Raw genomic sequence first — 14,450 nt, forward strand, 5'->3', positions numbered from 1 at the left:
TATATTTTATCCTTTAACCTGAAATGGCCTACAGGCACTGGGATTTATGTATCTCCCCCTTTACTCATAGGCACACAGTGAATGGGATGGACATCAAAGCTACAAGTCATGTACATTTCAGGTGGGAGAGAATATGCAGATTGTGTAACAAACACAGGAGATTTCATCAAATCGCTATGATGTGGTGAGGCTCTCTCTGTTTTAGAGCAATAGAAAGGGGCAAGGAAGCCAGGCGGTGGTGGCGCACGCCTTTAATCCCAGCACTCGGGAGGGAGGCAGAGCCAGGCGGATCTCTGTGAGTTCAAGGCCAGCCTGGGCTACCAAGTGAGTTCCAGGAAAGGCGCAAAACTACACAGAGAAACCCTGTCTCGAAAAAACAAAAACAAAAACAAAATAAAAAAAAAAAAAAAGAAAGGGGCAAGGGTGGGGCTCTTTAATCATTGCTCCATAGAGATTGTGCCTCTGGTACTCTCTTTGCTATTTTGGTTCACATCTTTTAATCTGTATTTTCCTCCTTAAAAATGCATTCAGCATTAAAATGTGAATACCTATGGACATAATCACACATAAACATAGGATTTACGGGGACATAGCCTATCAAATTCCCATTGCAATTTTTCTTCTCTCTTTCAGCTTTCCTAAATGTTCTGGAATCCAGTGTGAAACAGTTCTGACTTGGATGTGTCATAGCACAGGTGTTGGAGTGGGCAGAATGAGGGTGGTAACTACAGTAGAGAGGCACTAACTATAGCAGAGTGTCAGGCTAGTGTGCACTTTCCCCTGACTTCCCTAGGCAGGCTTTGCATTAAGCTTCATACACTATTCCCTAACACCCTCTCTCATGGTCTATTATTTACTCTATGGTTCCTCCTACCCTTCATCTTTGGCTTTAGAACAACCATTTTTTGTGATATATATATATATATATACATACACACACACACACACAGTCTAAGAATTCTTCACTGATCTTCCAAGATCTAGTCTAGAATTCCAAGAACTAAAAATAACTTGTGTTTGGGTTCTCTTCACTACCAGCTTGGCCATCTAAATATGGAGACTTCCTATTCCAAATCTTCTATCTGACTTAGTCTGCAAAATAATAAAAAAAAAATCTGCTTATTCTTAAAATATTCAGAAGACGGAGTGATCTTTTCAGTTTTATTTCCAGAAAGAAAACCAAAATGGGTTAGAAATCAGGGACACTGGCAAACTCCTGTGGTCTGAGTGTATTCATTTCCAATGCAGTGTTTGAGGTGGGGCCTTTAGGGTATAACTATGTCCGAGGTTCCTCCCCTGTGAGTGAGACAATAGCCCTTATAGAAGAGGCTTCTCTGTGGTTGTCCCCTTTTGCCTTTTGGTCTCTGTCATGTGAAGGATCCTCATTAGGATGGAATTCCTGCTCCTTTATGATGTATTTCCCAGCCCCCAGAGCTATGAGAAGCAAACCTCTTATAAATTACTTAATATCAGATATACTGTTATATCAACAAGAAATAAGTAAGATACAGACCTCACTTGACCTTTACTAGTGCTGGCTTTGACCTTACCGGAACATGGAGTGACATCTATTTCAGTTTAGACTTGAATGGGCATCTGATTTAACAGGTAGAACTTTGCATTGCCAGTCAAGTTTGCAGAATCCAGGAAGGACAGATGCAGAATCTAGGGCTCTGGTCCTTATTACTAATATTTGTCCAATTCTGACCTAAGTGCTCCCAGGTTAAAGCTTATGTTAGGCTCCTACTTCCACAGTATATAGAAAGCATAGCAAACTTACAAGCAAAAAATCTTTTTCTTTCCTTTTTTATCTTGCCTGGAACTCTGTATAGCCCAGGCTGACTTTGAAGTAGCAGTCATCTTCCTGACCATGTGCTAGACTATCCAAATGAGTGGCCATGAAGAGCTATAAAAGTTTTCTTAATATTTTTTTATTGTAAAATATTTACAGGGCCAACCTCTATTCTCTAACTTCAGATACCTAAAAATGATAGTCAAGATGGATAGAGACCATGGTCTTGTCAATGAATCACAGATCCCAGAGATGACATTGCTCAGAGTCTACAGAACTACAGATAATGAAAGAGCCCAGAAATGGATTTAGAGGAGACAGGACTGCTCTGCAGATCTGGAAGAAGGCAGAGAACTGAACTCCATGGGAACAGTGTCAAACATTATTTCTGGACAGTGTCATGGTTACACTTCACAGATATGCTTTGCCAGATAGAATTTGAAGAGATTGCTCTTTAATTTAAAAATATGCAAGTTAGAAAATGCCTAACATTTAAAAAACATGTTAATTATGGCAATTCTTGTCACTGAGTGGACAAATTATTGTAAGAACTGTTAGTTAGCATGTAATATAAATTCTCTCTCTCTCACACACACATACAGACACACATACATATTTCTGTGAGAGGAGAAATCCTTACAAAGCACGCATATCAATGCACAAGTGCTGTTTGTAGACTCTGGCATTTGTCATCAGCCTCTGGGTCTGCTTGGCTCATTGGTTTTCTCATTCCTAATGCAAGAACGAGGTGGTTTCCTGGCAGCCCAGGGCCCTGCCCTGACACCTCATTAGGATGTGGGCTTGAGTAGTTCCTCCCCCATCTATGATTGCAGTGTCTGCTTGCTCAGTCTTTTGTCCAGTGCTGTTGCCTTACATTCACTATTCTTTATTTTCTAGGCTTACATTCTTAGGAAAGAATACAATACAATACAATACAATACAATACAATACAATACAATAGCTTTGTATTGATTATAATGTGTATTCTTAAGCCACAGGAAGCATGGTGACAATATTTTAAAGCACACAATTCCAATTCACCTTTTGTACCTTTTTAGTCCCCCTGAACTCTGTCATTTTTCTGTGACAGAAATCAGTAAAGGGTTTAATGGCTTATTGTCCTCCTAAATAATTTTATTTTTTGACCTATGAGCAAATTTTCACATTATGTTATGAAACTGGAAGGGGCAGATGTGTTGGGGCTGCATGGGGTTGCTAAATGATTACTGGGAGAAAACACCAGACATCCATGCAGCTTCCACTTACTAACATGCGCCTAAAACCTCTATGACTTCATTTCCTCCTTCTAATGAGTACCTAACCCATAGCCACCTGTTTCTACAATGATGCTGTAGGGTCAAGCATGCAAACATAGTAAGCACACAGTAGGGGACCTGTGATAATGGCATAATAATTGACATTACTAATTATATGGAGAGATCCATATTGACATATGTACACTTATACCTTTATATGTAGGTATGTTTATGTGTTTAGATCTAGGTTCCCAAAAGGATGCTGCTGGTGTGTGTTTAAATATGTAGTAAATGTACCATGCTGTCTATCCTTAACATGAAAGTCTCTTGTTATAAGACAAAAATTTAAACTGTAGCTAAAATAGAAATATAAGTAAATAAAAAGTTAATGTACTCAACTTAGTTGTTTGAAATGATTATTAAGAACAATGGAGTTAAAGAAACATGTACCAATCCAGCAAAAGCCAAGCCCAACTGGGGACCAAATTACAGAAGCTCTCTGAGAACACAATCATTCATGTTTTTACTGTGATACATATGAAATGATGTCTATGACTCCATATATGGTATAATAAGGACCTATCACCCACAGAGGACATACTAGGAAACTGCATGTCCATGATGCTCAGTTCAGTCCTCTGTTTAGATGGTGTCACTTACTAATTATTTTGAGACTATTTAGTCAGTAGAAGTTAGGAAACTCAAACAGATGACAAGAACCCCAAGCAAAATATAACAAGCAGAACACCCCTCCCAACCAAAAAAGACAGTAGATGTTTTGGTGTTTAGACTTACAGCTTTCCCCAAATCAAATGATGAGACTAAGTGAAGGCTAGAAACAAGATTTCTAGTGTTCTTTTCTTGCTGTAAGGACTGTACAACAATTTTTTTGATGTGAGTCACATGATATCTGTTGTTAGTAGGTATCTTATAAAACAAATAGGATTGGCAGGCATTGTAGACTCTGATAATTAAAAACACCTATTTCAGATTCTTCTATTACTCCTAGATGGAATGATTTGTAAGAAAGTGAATTTTTTTCTAGGCAGTATCCCTTTCCTTTTTCTATTTATTATACAAATAAAATTATGCTTGGATAATTGCATAAAGCTACTTCCTTAAATAAAAGTAAAGTCAGCACTGTATTTTGATAACAGTCAAACCAGAGACACAGAGTCTGTATAATTTTTGAAGGTAACTTCAGAGTCTTCTTGATACTCATCCTATGTCTTGTTACGGTTATCCTCAAGATACTGAACCTGATTACTGAAGCTTTTTTAAATACAGAGATTCACTATATGCTGCTATTCGATGTACAAATAGAAACAAAGAACAATACTAATGCTTCAGTCATTAGAATCATCAAGCCACTCCAAGGTTTGACCTGGAGTTTCCTAAAGGTCCCTAAAAAAACAGGAGTATAGAACTACTTCTCTAAAAACTGGGTTTGAGAAACAAAAGTGTGGTGGTATTGTGTTCCCCAAAATATTGTGCACCCTAATAAACTTATCTGGGGTCAGAGAACAGAACAGCCACTAGATACAGAGGCTAGAAAATGGTGGCACTCATGCCTTTAATCCTAGCATTCCAGAGGCAGAAATCTATCTGGATTTCTGTGAGTTCAAGGCCACATTGAAAACAGCCAGGCATAGTGACACACGCCTTTAATCCTAGAAAGTGAGCCTTTAATCCCAGGAAGTGATGGCAGAAAGCAGAAAGGTATATAATGCGTGAAGACCAGAAACTAGAAGCATTTGCCTGGTTAAGCATTCAGGCTTTCAAGCAACAGTTCAGCTGAGATTCATTCTGGATGAGGACACAGAGACTTCCAGTCAGAGGAAACAGGATCAACTGAGGAACTGGTGAGGTGAGGTAGCTGTGGCTTGTTTTGCTTCTCTGATCTTCCAGCGGTCACCCCAATACCTGGTTCAGGTTTGATTTTATTAATAAGAACTTTTAAGATTCATGTTACATCTGGCTCCAAGTTTGTTTTTATTAATAAGACCTGTTAAGATTCCTGCTACACAAAAGTCAATGCATAGTAGGGATCAGGAGGAGGCGAGGAGCTCCTCGGAAAGGGGATCTGCGAAGGGAATTTTTGAAGGCTAAGGAAGATGAGACCAAACAAGTTAGTTCCTGAGACTGAGACTCAAAAAAAAAAAAAAAAAAAAAAAAGGGTGATGAGAAAAGGGCATGGGTCTTCCATTTTCTTTTATTCCTCTGAGTCTACCCTTAGACTTCATATATACAGCACTCAAACAGTGTAGGTTGGCATTTTTCATTTGATATTTTATTTAGTGCTCAGACTATAGGCAACAGTTCTACTCTTGGAACTGACAAGACAGTAGATAAATGAATTACAATACATATGTCAAAACTTTAGCTATTAAAATAACTTATGGAACAAATATGTATCTCAGTTATGTTCATTTATAAGTAATTAAAAATTTAGTCTTATATGTGTAGTTTACTCATAAGTTATGGAACCAGAAGCTACTAGTTTCTAACATATATAGTAAACAGTATTAGCTAGCAGACCCCTCTTTTTATCCTCTACCATATTGTTTAATTTATTTCAGACTTGTAGTAAATAAGCATTCAACTCAAAGCAATGAAGATGAGTGTGTCTTTAGAGAAAGCACTCTTGTCTAAAGGGTTCATCTTCTTTTGCTGTGCATGTGTTGGTGTGTATGTGTAGAAAATCACACATTATCATGCATCTAGAGAAAAGTGCAAATTGTATTTGTGTTTGCCTTCTTGGTTTGCTTTTTGAGGTTGAGAACTCTGGAGGGGTTTTAGAAGATGAGAAGGTGGTATAATAATGTTTAATTCTTAGTAGTAGTTGAAGAGAAACTGACGGAATGAGGTCATTATGAGAAGTATAGAGATTCCTAGCAAGTGGCTTATTGAGAAAGATGGTCAGGGGAGGGCATAGTAGCAGACCCTAGAGCACAAATGGCATCACAATCTGTCCCACCTTAAGGCAAGACCTAACTTTAAACTCAGATTAGAGAGACAGAGGTTGTAGGCAGGCCAGTGTGGAGTTGGGTTGCAATGGCTTGACCTTGACATTGAAATGTGGCTCCTTGGAAGGAAAGCAATTCTTCAGAGAAGAGAGCAGTTATTGTCCCTCAAACAACAGAGCTCAAAGCAGAAGGCAAGGAGCTGACAGCCTGATGAAAGAGGTCTAGGCAGAATACCACCAATGTCTGCAGTGGTCTACCCCAGTTAGTGATAAACCATTAGAGTACTGTGGCTAGTGGCCTGCCTGTTCCTTTTTAATTACTGTCCCCAGGATTTTTAAAGCAACATTGAGAGGAACTGGAATGTCACAATTCCCAGCCTCTCTTGCAATGATGGTGATTGAATCGTTCTGATGACATTATCCCAAAGTTGCTTAATGGGTCATCTGTGAAAGATTCTAAAAAAGGAGCTTTCTGTCCTTTGCCTGTCCTGCTTTGTCCTTCCTGCTACATCAACATGATGTCTTTAGTATCCACCACCATCTTCAGACCAGAGAGAACTTGCCTCAGAAAAGTCAATGCTAAGGATTCAGAGTGAAAGGGTCCATGCCTTTCTGTCTGAGTCTGTCTATATGTGACACTCAGAGCTGCATCCGAGGATGAGAATAGAGATACCCTGATCTTAACTAACACACTGCTTTTAGGAACCCTTTCACTAGTATATTAACACAGCTATTAACTAACAAATTTTTATCTGAGAGTTTAAAAAAATTAGTAAAGGAGAGACAAAAAAATTTAAGTACATGGTTTTAAAAGAACTGTGAAGCCTTCTCTTACCACATTGAAAAGATAACCCCTGACACACACACACACACACACACACACACACACACACATTTTGTTTTGTTGCTTTCCCTTGGAGAAAATGACTAGACTCCTTAAACATATTGTGGGGGCCCACAGAAGCTCCCTAGTAAGGCCTTACTAAAGGTCAGAGAATCTGAGCTTGCTTTACCCAGCAAGCTCATAATGGGATGATTTGGCCAGGGGTGTGGTTACCAGGTGTTTTGAAGGGTCTATATTTGGCTATATATTGTGCTTCAATCTTGAAAGGGGAAGATCTTTTACTTCTCCCCTTGGTAGTGTATGCAAAGCCCATTAGAATAAAACTCTAGGCAAGTGGTTATTGACCCAAGGCCCTCCTGAAGCTATCCTGTGTCTCTGTCTTTCTCGTTGTCTAGGCTTATATTTCTAATAGTTCCTCATTCCTCTCTGCTCCTCCCAAGAACCATTTGACAGGTAGGAGCTGGACTCCTACAACATATTTTGTTTCTTTTTAATTAATTGAATTAATTAATTATATTATTATTTTGTGTTTGTGTGTGTTCGTGTGTTTGTGTGTGTGTGTGTGTGTGTGTGTGTGTGTGTGTGTGTGAGAGAGAGAGAGAGAGAGAGAGAGAGAGAGAGAGAGAGAGAGAGAGAGAGAGAGAGTTAGTTTTTGGTTGGTAATACAAGTTAGGATAGAAAATGAACACTTTGGACTCACCAAAATAGAATAGATAATGAAGTATTTTCTCTGAATTTGTCAAATGTTTATGGAATGGACATTGTTAATGTAATTCTTGACTGTATATATTGTATATACTTATTGTACTTATTTACATAGTTTTTCTTATATTAGTTATAACCTTCTTTTATTATTTTAGATAAAAAGGGGGAAAGTGGTGATATATTGTGCCCTAATAAAATCTGCCTGAAAATCAGAGAACAGAACAAGCCACTAGATTAAACATAGATGCCAGGAAGTGGTGGCACATACCTTTAATCCTAGCACTAAGAGGGAAGTGATGGCTGGGTGGAAAAAGGTATGTAAGGCACGAGGAGACAGGAACTGAAGCCTTTTCAGGCTGAGGAGTCCTAGAGGTGGCAGTGGCTTGTTTCTTTGTCTCTCTGATCTTTCAGTATTTACCTCAATATCTGGTTCTAGTTTTGTATTAAAAGACTAATTTAAGATTTGAGCAATAAGATAAAGCACATGATTCTCCCAATTCATGAAAACAAACATACCCTAGTGACATTATTTATTTTGAAAATACAACTTTTATTTTGAAGGTCATTGGAAAATATAATTTATTTTGAAAATTAAATTTTTTCAAAGGAACTCTGACTATATGATGAGATGATATAACTAAAATAGCACTTTTTATTCTTAATCTCATCAGATGCAAAACTACTAAATCCATTTGCATTCTTTGATTGTTCAGATCAAAGGTAAACTTCCATTCATAAAGTGTTCCTGTCCTACATTGGAATAATTCCTTAGTAGAACTTCTTTATGAGTGTTGCTCCTTTAAGCCAGGTGGGGATTTGGGGATGAGGAGGTCTATGTGTTACCTTAGGTTTCAAGGATAAGACTCAACCTTCCCATTATTCAGAAAATATCTCATGCAATTATATTAGAAAAGCAAAGTGGGTAAAGGCTGTTTTAACTATGGGCAGGTTCATGAATGTTCATGAATGTTGGGGTGACACTGCACATTTTAGTGCCTCTTTGGGGCAGTCCAAAGTGTGTCATTTGCACTGGGCTAGGACGGCATAAGTTTGAATGCCAGTTTACAAGAAGAGCCAGTATGTAGCTACAGGTAACCTTCATTTGTGTTGAAAGTGATGGTCACAAGAGGCCTGGTCAGAAGGAATCATAGCAGAAATTTTCATTATTATTTATTTTTATACATAATCAGTTTGAAGGCTCTGACTGGTGCACCTATAGGGTGACTATAATTTATGCTTTATCTTCAGTCACTTTTTACATCAAACAGGACCCTGGAATAATTAATTACAATTACAGTTATGTCATTGGTATAAACTAGAAGTCCCCAGGGAGGCCAAAGGTCAAGATCAGCCTTAATCAGTGGTTCTCAACCCGTGGTTCATGACCATTGGAAAACACATATTTCTGATGGCCTTAGTAACTGAGACACCACTCAGTAGCAAAACTATAGTTATGAAGTAGCAGTGGAAATAACTTTATGGCTGGAGGTCACCACAACATGAAGAACTGTATTAAATGTTGTAGCATTAGGAAGATTGAGAACCATTGGTCCTAAATGCTGTTTTAGTGGTGAGCAATCCAGAAGTAACAACAACAGAGCAATTAGACAGTAGTTGGAAGATATGTGAGTCTCTACTCCCCAAGCTGTCAATGAGAAAGGACTCCCTCCTCACAGGATGGCCTGGAGTGGGGATTGAAGGCCAGGTAAATGCAGAAATCAGATTAAAAAGTATATTATGTTTAAATTACATTTCATGAACACCTTGGTATATATAGTTTGACGTGTGAAGCAGATGAGCACACAAAACGAATATTTGTTTGCTTGATGATTGCTGTTCCTGTTATCCCTAGGCCATGATATTTCTTGAGTGGGCCAACTTGTCACTCAACAAACAAAAAAGGATCCAATTTGTTTGTTCATCTGACATGTCAATTTTTCTTCAGACACTCACCTGGTAGGAAAATGAGACAAACTCAGGAGGTGGGGTCAAGACCACTCATATTTCAGTACAGCCTTTCTACTGAAGCCTCAGAACTTCAAAAACCATCAACAGCTCAGGACTCAAGCAATGTTCCAGAGGCCCCTCTGAGGTAAATCCTAGTTAAGGCTACATTTGTCTAACTTGGAAAGGCAATATTAGTCATGTGCTTTGTGTCTTGTTTTAACTGGAACTTTTCCATACATTCCAACTATCCTGTTTATGAGGCACACTCCCTTTCTATAAAAGCCAAATATTCACCAGCTTTCCACCCTACAAGTTTTGAACTTAGCATACTGGATTGAATGAGTTCCAGGGGCTCTTCCTATTTTCCTTTCCAATTCTTGGCAGGTAGGAATTTCCATTCTCCCACTTAAAAATGAAACAAAACAAACAACAACCAAAACCCCCAAACACTGTTTTTCATGCCAGGAAAACGGCTTGTTAAAGAGGCAAAAGAAGAATGTCCTGTGGTAAGAGGAATGCCTTGTCTGCATTGAATCTTCCAAACCTGGAGTCATATTGCAGATGTATATGACTAAAACTCCAAGGCAACACCTAAATTGTAAGGAATTCAGTTTGCTTTTCAGTAAACCTTGTGTGTTTGTCTGTCTGTGAGTATGATGACTCCTACCTGCATGTTTTTTTAAAAGGTCTCTTGTTCACCAAATCTAATACCTCACTCAAGTAGAATGCCAGTAAATGTCTGGGTATTTTCCTGTCTCTGGCTCCCACCAGAGTGGTGACCAGTGCAGTGAGATTACAGATACACATTCCCACACATGACTTTTTGTGAATTCTGAGGATCTGAACTCAGATCCTCATGCTTATGTGGCTATGCCTCCCCTTCTCAGCCCAGGAATTTAGTTTTAAGTAAAATAAACAAATTATTAAGCGCCTAAGTGGATGAAGCCCAGTTAGAAACTGGTTTTCTTCAGACTGCATTTCAAAGTTCTGGATACTGCCACTTGAAAAGTCAAGTCTATATTCACCATAGATAGAATTGTGGGAAATTAAAACAGTAATGATTCATCCTGCAATTACCCCATATTGAGCCCTATACTGAGTCTCACTGATAGTATAAAAATCCTTTGAGGGTGGCATTACTGTCCCTGTGTTTTGGATCATGAGCTGAAGTCTAGAGAAGCTAAGTCTCAAACTAAAGTCATCCAGTTAGTATGCCTGGGGACAGACATTGTGGGCTGTTGTGACTACAGAGTACTTTCTGGTGAAGACTGTCCCACATGTAGTTAAAAACAACAAAAAGACAATTTACCCAAAGTAGCACTGGAAGCTCCTGGGTATTAAAGTTATTAATGTTAGTCCTTAAGTGATGACTCAGTAACCCCATGTACCCAAAGACATGGCTTAAGTACAAGCACTCTGTCATTACTTTTCCTATCATTATCCCACTCTAAACATGAGGATATTATATTCCACAGCAAGTGTTTAGTATTCTCAATGCCAAAGAACCCCTAAATGCTTCATCCCTTTGCAAGATTCATTTCTTTCTATGCCCAAGGTAACTATGAATTTTAGCTTGAAAAATCCTGGCCTGAGCCTCTTGCTGAGGCATGAATCAGGTCTGCTGGCCAGTGCTCAGTGTAGGGGAGGGCAGGATTCTCTTTTCAACTGTTTCCCCAACCTCTTGCCAGGAGATGCTCTGAGCTGCTTACTAATTAGGCAGAAGCATAGAGTGCTGTTCACAGTGGCCTTTCACTTGCTAACTTCCAGTTCTGCCCTGGCAGTCAAATCTGGACCAGGAAAGAGATTGGGTTGGTCTTCTGTCACCACTGCTTCTCTGACCTTAGCTGTCACTGAACTTTGCTGCAGTTCTGCTTGCTGGCAGATGAGGGATGCTTCTCCTCACATCACAGGCTTTGCTCATCCTCTAGAGTTGTAAAAACCCTTTAAAAAGCAGAGTATGAGTTATTGGACATGAGTGGTGAAGATCATGCAGCTAGCCTATACAGTTCTCTCAGCATATGGGGCTGTTTTAAGACACAGCTGATAACAGCCAAGATTTATTTTAAAGGCCAGCAAAATCCTCATGCTTTAGCTACAACACCTGCCCATAATGTTGAATGAGCATTCACTGTTTCCTGTTTTAACATTACTGAGAGGCATCAGCAGCTCTTGCAGATAATGGGAGGGCTCTGCATGTAGGCACAGCACTGCCTTCACAGGTCTGTCAAGATCTGTGCACTCACCCTCCAAATGTTATATCAATAAAACTTACAATTGACATTGTAAATTAGAATATTATTTTCAAAGAGAGGAACCAGTGCAGAGTAAAAGATTTTTTTCTCCTGACAGTATACAGAAAAACATGAAATTACATGATATGGCTTTTTAAAAGTAAACTAATGACACTTTATATACATTTTTGGCTTCAGCTCCCTTGGTGACCAGCTCAGGTTTTTTAGGCCTATATGGTATTTGGTTAATTTGTATACCTTCTTCAATTCAGATTAAGAGGTAAATTATTCTGATGCGCTTCATGCCCAATTGGTGAAAAAAAATATATATATACACATACATATATATATATATGTATGTGTGTGTGTATATATATATATATATATATATATATATATATATATTTTCTTAGTTACAGTCTTAATGCTTGAAGAGATACTATGACCAAGGAATTTTTTTTTGAGACAAGGTCTCTCTGTGTAGCTTTGAAGCCTGTCCTGGAACTCACGCTGTAGACCAGGCTGGCCTCAAACTCACAGAGATCTGTCTGCCTCTGCCTCCCAAGTGCTGGGATTAAAGGCATGTGCCATCACAAGGAAGATTTTACAGCATTTAATTGGGAACTTGCTTACAGTTTTAGAGGGTTAGCCTGTGGTCAGCCTTGTGTGAGCTTTTGAACCCCCAAAGTCCAACCCCAGTGACACACCTATTCCAAAAGGCCACAGTCACTTTGTGGTGGTTTGAATAGATATGACCCCCATAGCCTCGTGTGTTTGAATGCTTGGCCCATAGGGAGTGGCACTATTACAAGGTGTGGCCTTGTTGGAGTAAGTGTGTTTCTATGGAGGCAGGCTGTGAGATCTCCTATGCTCAAGCTATGCCCAGTGACACAGTTCACTTCCTATTTCCTGTGGATCAAGATTTAGAACTCTCAGCTCCTTCTCCAGAACATGTCTGCCTGCACACCACCATGAAGATAGTGAACTAAACCTCTGAAACTGTAAGCCAGCCCCAGTTATATGTTCCCTTGATAAGAGTTGCCATGGTCATGGTGTCTCTTCATAGCAATAGAAACCCTAACTAAGATACATTCCATCAAAGCCACACCTCCTAATCTTTCCTGAACATTTCCACTAAATGGGGACCAAGAATTCAAACATATGAGCTTATAGGGACCATTCTCATTCAAATCACTGTATTAGTATCTCAAGCTGTAAAGAAATAGGATAGTGATATCAGTCTAAGATTTATTTAGTAATTGACATTACTACTCCCAGTATACTAATGCAGTTTGAACTCCATGTTAATAATGTATCTTATATTCTATTCTATGTATTAAATTCTCTTCTATACTCAACACCAATGATAGTTCTAGATATATTTATGTCTTTTCTAAAGTTCATTCTATTTATAAGGTCATACAAAAGGAAATTCTGAGTTACAGTCAGATGACTGTAACTGAAGTGTATCTTATGCAATGGACATGTAGATATATACTCTTCTGTAAATCTCAGTTTCTTTAAACTTTTAAAATCAATATTTATCTAATTTCATTGGTCACAATTTGAAATGTATATGCATATCACTATGGAGTTGATATATTCAGGAAAGATAATATTAATGCTAAGTTATGAGCTGTTGTAATTTGTTGCTTTGAAATACTTTGAAATTTTTGCTCTGTATTCCTCACATGTATCCAAATAATTAAGTTACTTCCCCTTCATCATAATTCAGCTTCTCCAGAGTTCATCATTCCCTGGAAAGGTTTCCCAACAGGATTTTAATATTCTCCTTGTTCTCCCTATATTCTTACAGGATCCTGTCCCAGCCCCACCTCACAACACTTCCCATCAGTCCTTCCTAATGAACAGTTCTGACACACTAGACTGCACCAGGCCCCATTATCATCATTGCAGAAATATTTCCTAAATTTAACAATATGTTCATCACCTTGCTCAAATACTCCATGTCTCACTCTGCCACCATGGACAGAGCTGTTAGGACTCCCTGAAGATGCTGACTGTGGTAGGGTGGGAACCCTCTTAGGCTATAACAGTACTGCACCGTAAACATGCAATGGTTCTTAGACTCCAAAAAACAAAGAGAAGTGAGTAAAAGGAAAATTCAAGACAAGCCAGAAGGTGGGACAGAAGGCTGTCCACTGAGCCAAGGATGCTAAAGCATGGACTTGAAAGTGAACAGAACAGGCCAACACCAGTGTGTGTGATGAATCCTGAGTAAGAGCTTGAATCTCAGTGTCTGGAGCTGCTTCATGGCAGTCTCCTCCACAGTCCTTTCTCCTGCACCTTGCTCTTACACCTGGCTTTTGTTCATGACTGGTTAATTTCCATTGGAGCTTCTTTTTATACTTGCCATTTGTAATTCTTCCTTCTTAGGCCCACATTTTTTTCTAAGTCTTCCCACTAAGACATGACTCCGACTTAACCTTTCTATGGCAGAGAACATGAGAGTCGCTTGCCTTCTCTGCCCCAACTTGTCTTTATTCTTTTTCTGTAGGACAAGCTCTCCCCTACAAGATCTCCTCCTCTATGTGCTCAGTGAATGGTTCATTCAAAGGCAAATGGATATTGCCTAATTACATTTAGCAACTGATATTCAGTGATGCTTGATTGTCCTGTGCCTTTAACAAGGAGTGTCACTCTATTTCTTTTCCCCTTCTGATGATTTCTCTTCTTTTTATGTCTGACT

At 38.9% G+C, this 14,450-nt stretch overlaps 1 protein-coding gene across 1 annotated transcript in view; it reads right to left on the minus strand.

Moving 5' to 3' along the window:
- Positions 1-14,450, minus strand: part of Itgb8 (integrin subunit beta 8) — an 85,818-nt gene that overhangs the window by 51,374 nt on the left and 19,994 nt on the right. The gene's annotated exons all lie outside the window — the stretch shown is intronic.

This window comes from Peromyscus eremicus, chromosome 14, assembly GCF_949786415.1.
Source record: "Peromyscus eremicus chromosome 14, PerEre_H2_v1, whole genome shotgun sequence".
NCBI lineage: Eukaryota > Metazoa > Chordata > Mammalia > Rodentia > Cricetidae > Peromyscus > Peromyscus eremicus.